Consider the following 7,390-nt stretch of genomic DNA (forward strand, 5'->3'; position numbering starts at 1 on the left):
GGGATACTAGTTGGGTTTGAAAAAAGTATAGAAGACACTAGAGACCCCCTTACTGCAGAGGTAAAAGATCTAAATCTAGCTAGGCCAAAATTAAAAATACTATTACTAAGATGCCAAATAGAGGCTCTAAAAATGAGGATAAGCAAGACAGAAGAGAGACTCAGTGACAGAGAGGATAAAATTATGGAAAATAATGAAACTGAAGAGGAAAGAAGGTAATGAGCCATTAAAGTAGACTTAGGGAACTCAGCAACTTATTAAAATGGAATAACATTTGTATCATAGGAGTCCCAGAAAATGAAGAGATAAAAGGGAGCAGAAGGTATATTCAAACAAATTATACCTGAAAACTTCCCAATCTGGAGAATGACACAGACATCAAAATCAAAGAAGCACAGAGAATTCCCATTCAATTCACCAAAAACCAGCCATCACCAAGGCATATCATAGTCAAATTCACAAAATACAAAAATGAGGAAAGAATCCTGAAAGCAGCAAGGGAAAAAAAGTCCTTAACCTCCAAGGGAAGGTAGATCAGGTTCAGAGCAGATCTTTCCACAGAAATTTGGCAAGCCAGAAGAAAATGGTAGGAAATATTCAAGGTGCTGAATGGGAAATACATGCAGCCAAGAATTCTTTCTCCAGCAAGGCTGTCATTCAGAATACAAGGAGAGATAAAGACTTTCCCAGACAAACAAAAACTAAAGGATTTTGTAACCACTAAACCAGCCCAGCAAGAAATAATAAAGGAGAGTCGACCGGCTAATGAGAGGAACGCTTCACTGGGGCAGTCTCCGCATATCATGGGGAGACAGACGCTGCTGCCTCTGATTGGCCTTGGTCCTCACAGCTCCAAAAAGAAACAGGACCTTGATAAGCTCTATGAGCTGAAGTCCAAAGCTCTACAGATTATGAACCGGTTTGGCCCCTCAGCCTTAATCAACCTCTGCAATTTCTCATCCATAAAACCGGAACCAGCCAGCACCCCTCCACAAGGCTCCATGACCAATAGCACCACAGTGGTAAAGATACCAGGCACTCCTGGGACAGGAGGGTGACTCAGCCCTGAAAACAATCAGGTATTGACCAAGAAGAAATTACAAGACTTAGTAAGAGAAGTGGATCCTAATGAGCAATTGGATGAAGATGTGGAAGAGATGCTGCTGCAGATTTCTGATGATTTTATCGAGAGTGTGGTGACGGCAGCCTGCCAGCTCGCTCGGCATCGCAAGTCCAGCACCCTGGAGGTGAAGGATGTCCAGCTGCATCTAGAAAGCCAGTGGAACATGTGGATCTCAGGATTTGGCTCTGAAGAAATCTGACCCTACAAAAAGGCTTGCACCACAGAGGCCCACAAACAGAGAATGGCATTGATCCAGAAAACAACCAAGAAATATCACATGGGAAGGTCAGGGAATGGACAACAATGTATTTGGAGATACTTAAGCTGAGACCTCAGCCATCTCACCTTTGGATTTTTTTTTTAATGCTTTACAGAGAAGCATATATTTTTTATTAACAGTGCAGCAACATCTATAATGACTGAGGGATCTGCCAAAAGAATAAAGCCTCCTTCCCCAACTTCCAGTCCCTTTTCCCTGCTGTCTCAAAGAGGAACTATGTATCTTCCAGAGAAGATTTTATTTGTGGCTTATTATATAAGGGATTGAATATGGGGCAAAGCATTATGGTCTTTTTTGGTGAGACAGTATTAGCAGGATTTGTAGAGGTTTGTGTTTCCTTCTCCATTCCCCCTCTCCCTGTACTTTGTAATGTCAGTGTTTATATGAATATGACTTTCATTTGCTTTTCCAGAATAAAGAAGTTATTAATTGAGAAAAAAAGAGAAAAGAAATAATAAAGGGGACTTTTTGAGTGGGGGATAAGAAACCAAAAGCAATAAAGACTAGAAAGGACAAGAGAACACCACCAGAAACACCAACTCTCCAGGTAACACAATGACTCTAAATTTGTATCTTTTAATAATCATTCTGAATGTAAATGGGCTACATACTCCAATCAAAAGACATAGGATATCAAAATTGAGAAAAAAGCAACTCAAGATCCATTGATATGCTGCCTATAAGAGACTCATTTTAGACCTAAAGAAACCTGCAGATTGAAAGGTAAGGGGTGAAGAATTATCTATCATGGTAATGGATGTCAAAAGAAAGCCAGAGTAGCCATACTTGTATCAGACAAACTAGATTTTAAAACAGACTATAACAAGAGTTGAAGAAGGGGATTACATCATAATTAGGGGATCTATACATCAAGAAGATTTAACAATTGTAAATATTTATGCCCCCAACTTGGGAGCACCCAAATATATAAGCCACTTAATCATAAACATAAAGAAACTCATTGATAATAATACAATAATACTAGGGGACTTTAACACCCCACTTACAGCAATGGACAGATCATCTAAATAGAAAATCAACAAGGGAACAATGGCTTTGAATGACACACAGGACCATATGGACTTAACAGATATATTCAGAACTTTTCATCCTCAAGCAGCAGAATACACATTCTTTTCAAGTGCACATGGAACATTCTCCAGAAAAGATCACATACTGGGTCACAAATTGGCCCTTAACAAATACAAAATGATCAAGATCATACCATGCATATTTTCAGACCACAACGCTATGAAACTCCTCCCCTTCCAATTTCCCCCCTTCATTTTTCCCTCCCTTCTCCTAATGTCCTCCATGCTATTCCTTATGTTCCACAAATAAGTAAAACCATATGATAAATTACTTTTTCTGCTTGACTTATTTCACTTAGCATAATCTCCTCCAGTCCCATCCATGTTGATGCAAAAGTTGGATATTCATCCTTTCTGATGACTGAGTAAATACTCCATTGTATATATGGACCACATCTTCTTTACCCATTTGTCTGTTGAAGGGCATCTCGGCTCTTCCCACAGTTTGGCTATTGTGGACACTGCTGCTATGAACATTGGGGTGCACATAGCCCTTCTTTTCACTACATCTGTATCTTTGGGGTAAATATGCTAACATAATAGAAAGAAAAAAAAGAAATTCATGATGAGAAGTACACTCATGATGATGATGAGCACTGAGTAATGTATGGAATTGTTGAATCACTATATCATACCCCTGAAACTAACATAATACTGTTAACTATACTGGACTTAAAAAAATTTTTTTAAAGATTTTATTTATTTATTTGACAGAGAGAAATCACAAGTAGGCAGAGAGGCAGGCAGAGGGGGGGGGGAAGCAGGCTCCCTGCTGAGCAGAGAGCCCGATGCGGGACTCGATCCCAGGACTCTGAGATCATGACCTGAGCCGAAGGCAGCGGCTTAACCCACTGAGCCACCCAGGCGCCCCATACTGGACTTAAAATTTAAAAAAAAATTTTTAACTCCATTTGTACTTGCAATAAAAAAAAAAAACCAAACAAATATTATTAAAAAAAAAAACTGGGGCACATGGGTGGCTCAGTGGGTTAAAGCCTCTGCCTTCAGCTCAGGTCATGATCTCAGGGTCCTGGGATTGAGCCCCACATCAGGCTCTCTGCTCAGCAGGGAGCCTGCTTCTCCCTCTCTCTCTGCCCACCTCTCTGCCTACTTGTGATCTCTGTCTGTCAAATAAATAAATAATATCTTTTTAAAAAAGGAAAGAAAAAGCTATGAAACTTGAAATCAACCAAAAGAAAAAATTTAATTGACTATATTATTTACAACAGAATTATGTTCGCAATAAAATTGTTTTCTTATGTATCCCATGTATCTACCTATACACAGCCTCCCCATTATGAATATGCCTCACCAGAGTGGTAAGTCTGTTGTAATTGATAAACCTACATTAACACATCATTATCACCTGAAGTACAAGGAAGTTAAAGAACATCCTACTAAAGAATGAATGAGTTAACCAGGAAATTAAAGAAGAAATTTTAAAAATGCATGGAACCAAATGAAAATGAAAAGATGACAGTCCAAAACCTTAGGGATACAGCAAAAGCAGTCCTAAGAGAGAAGTATATAGCAATACAGGCCTACCTCAAGAATCAAGAAAAGTCTCAAATACACAAACATACCTTACACCTAAAGGAGCTAGAGAAGGAACAGTAAATAAAGCCTAAGGCCTGCAGAAAAGGGGAAATAATAAAAATCAGAGCATAAATAAATTATATAGAAACAAACCAACAACGACAACAAAAAAACAGAACAGATCAAAAAAACTAAGAGCTGGTTCTTTGAAGCAATAAAGTTGATAAACCCCTAGTCAGGCCTATCAAAAAGAAAAGAGAAGTCACGAATGAAAGAGGAGAGACCACAATCCACACAACAGAAATACAAATAGTTATAAGAGAATACTATGAAGAATTATATGCCAACAAAATGAGAAATGTGGAAGAAATGACATATCTAGAAATTTACAAACTACCAATACTGAAACAGGAAGAAACAGAAAATTTGAATAGATCCATAACCAGCAAAGAAACTGAATAAGTAATCAAAAATCTCTCAATAAACAAGATTGTTTGATGGCTTCCCAGGGGAATTCCACCAGACATTTAAAGAGGAATTAATGCCTATTCTTCTCAAACTGTTCCAAAATATAGAAATGGAAGGAGAACTCCCAAACCCATTCTGTGAAGCCAGTATTGTCTTGATTGTAATACTAGACAAAGACCCCACTAAAAAGGAGATTACAGGCCAGTGTCCCTGATGAACATGGATGCAAAAGTTCTCAATAAAATACTAGCAAATCAAAGGTTGGGGTACCAGGTGGTGGGTATTATAGAGGGCACAGCTTGCATGGAGCACTGGGTGTGGTGAAAAAATAATGAATACTGTTTTTCTGAAAATAAATAAATTGGGGAAAAAAAAAAACAGTACATTGAAAGAATTATTCACCACGATCAAGTTCCTGGGCTACAGGGGTGTTTCAATATTCACAAATCAATGTGATACACTACATTAATAACGGAAAGGGTAAAAACCATATGATCCTGTCAATAAATGCAGAAAAAGCATTTCTTGGAGGGAAAAAAAAGAGCTCAACAAAGTGGGATAGATGGAACATACCCCAACATCATAAAGGCCATATATGAAAAACCACAGTTAATATCATTTTTAATGAGAAAAAACTGAGAGCCTTTCCACCACAGGCAGGAACAAGAGAAGGATGTCCACTTTTATCATTACTATTTAACATAGTCCTGGAAGTCTTAGCCTCAGCAATCAGACAACAAAAAGAAATTAAAAGCATCCAAATTGGCAAGGAAAAAGTAAAACATTCACTATTTGCAGATAGTCTATCTGTAGATATTTGCAGATACTGTATCTGTAGAAAATATGAAAGACTCCACCAAAAAATGGCTGGAACTAATACATGAATTTAGTAAAGTTGCAGAATATAAAGTCAATGTACAGAATCTGTTGCACTTCTGCACAGCAATAATGAATCATCAGAAAAAGAAATCAAGGAATTGATCCCTTTTTCCATTGTACCAAAAACAAAAAGATACCTATTATAAACCTAATAATAAACCTAACTAAGAATAAACCTAACTAAAGAAGTAAAAGATCCATACTCTGAAAACTACAGAACGCTTCTGAAAGAAATTGAAAAGGACACAATGAAACAAAAAAGCAACCCAGGCTCATGGGATGGAAGAACAAATATTGTCAAATATGTCTATACTACCCAAAGTAATCTACATATTTAATGCCATCCCTATGAAAATACTACCAGCATTTTTTGCAGGGCTAGAAAAAAACAATCCTAAAATTTGTATAGAAGCACAAAAAACCCCAATAGCCAAAGCAATCTTGAAAAAGGAAAACAAAACTAGAGGCATCACGATTCTGGATTTTAAGCTATATTACAAAGCTATACTTGTACCATACATCAAGACAGTATGGTACTGGCACAAAAACAGACACATAGATCAATAGAACAGAAGAGAGGACCCAGAACTGGACCCACAACAATATGATCAACTAATCTTTGCCAAAGCAAGAGAGAATATCCAAAGGAAAAAAGACTGTTTCTTCAATGAACAGTGTTGGGAAAACTCGACAGCAACATGCAGAAGAATGAAACTGGACCACTTTCTTACACCATACACAAAAATAAACTCAAAATGGACCTAATGTGATAGACCTAAATGTGATACAGGAAATCATCAAGTCCTAGAGGAGAATACAGGAAGGCAATTTCTTTGACCTCAGTTGTAGCAACCTCTTACTAAACATGTCACCAGAGGCAAGGGAAACAAAAGCCAAAACTAGCTATTGGGATTTCATCAAGATAAAAAGCTTCTGCACAGTGAAGTAAACAATCAGCAAAACTAAAAGGCAGGGAGATGTTTGCAAATGACATACTGGATAAAGGGATAATATCCAAAATCTCTTAAGTTCTTAAGAACTTACAAACTCAATACCCAAAAAAAAAAAAAAAAAATCCAGTTAATAATTAGGGAGAGGACATCAATAGACATTTCTCCAAAGAAGACATCCAGATGGCTAACAGGCACATAAAAAGATGCTCCATGTCACTCATCAGCAGAGAAATACAAACCAAAACCATGATGAGAGACTACCTCAGACCTGTCACAATAGCTAAAATGAACAACTCAAGAAAGAGCAGGTGTCGGTAAGGATGTGGAGAAAGGGGAATCCTCTCACACTGTTGGTGGGAATGCAAACAGGTGCAGCTACTGTAAACAACAATATGGTGGCTGGTTCCTCAAAAAGTTAAAAAGACAACTACCCTATGATCCAGCAATTCCACTACTAGGTATTTACCCAAAGATAAAAAAATACAGATTCGAAGGGATACATGCACCCTGATGTTTACAGCAGCATTATCAACAATAGTCAAACTATGGAAAGAGCACAAATAACAACTGACTTATGAATGGATAAATAAGATGTGGTATATACACATACAAGGGAGCATTACTCAGCCAGCAAAAAGAATGAAATCTTGCTATTTGTAATAACATGGATGGAGTTAGAGTGCATTATGCTAAGTGAAATAAGTCAGAGGAACACAAACACCATATGGTCTCACTCATATGTGGAATTTGAGATGGAAAACAGATGAACATATCTGGGGTAAAGAAGGGAGAGGAAGGGAGGAGGGAAACAAACCATAGGATACTCTCAACAATAGAGAACAAACTGAGGGTTGATGAGGGGTGGGCAGATGGGCTGGAAGAGTGATGGGTATTAAAGAGGATACTTGTGGTGATGAGTACTGGGTATTGTATGTAAGTGATGGATCACTAATTTCTACCCCAGAAACCAATATTGCACGGTATGTTAACAAAGTTAAATTTAAATTTTAAAAAATGGGGAAGGCAGACTTTCTCCAAAGATGATATACTAAAGGCCAAC

At 37.7% G+C, this 7,390-nt stretch overlaps 1 pseudogene; it reads left to right on the forward strand.

Annotated features, from left to right (window-relative positions):
* The first annotated feature begins 772 nt into the window (after positions 1–772).
* Positions 773–1,515, forward strand: LOC122901213 (annotated as a pseudogene).
* Positions 1,516–7,390: the final 5,875 nt, after the last annotated feature.

Source organism: Neovison vison, chromosome 1, assembly GCF_020171115.1.
Source record: "Neovison vison isolate M4711 chromosome 1, ASM_NN_V1, whole genome shotgun sequence".
Lineage (NCBI taxonomy): Eukaryota > Metazoa > Chordata > Mammalia > Carnivora > Mustelidae > Neogale > Neogale vison.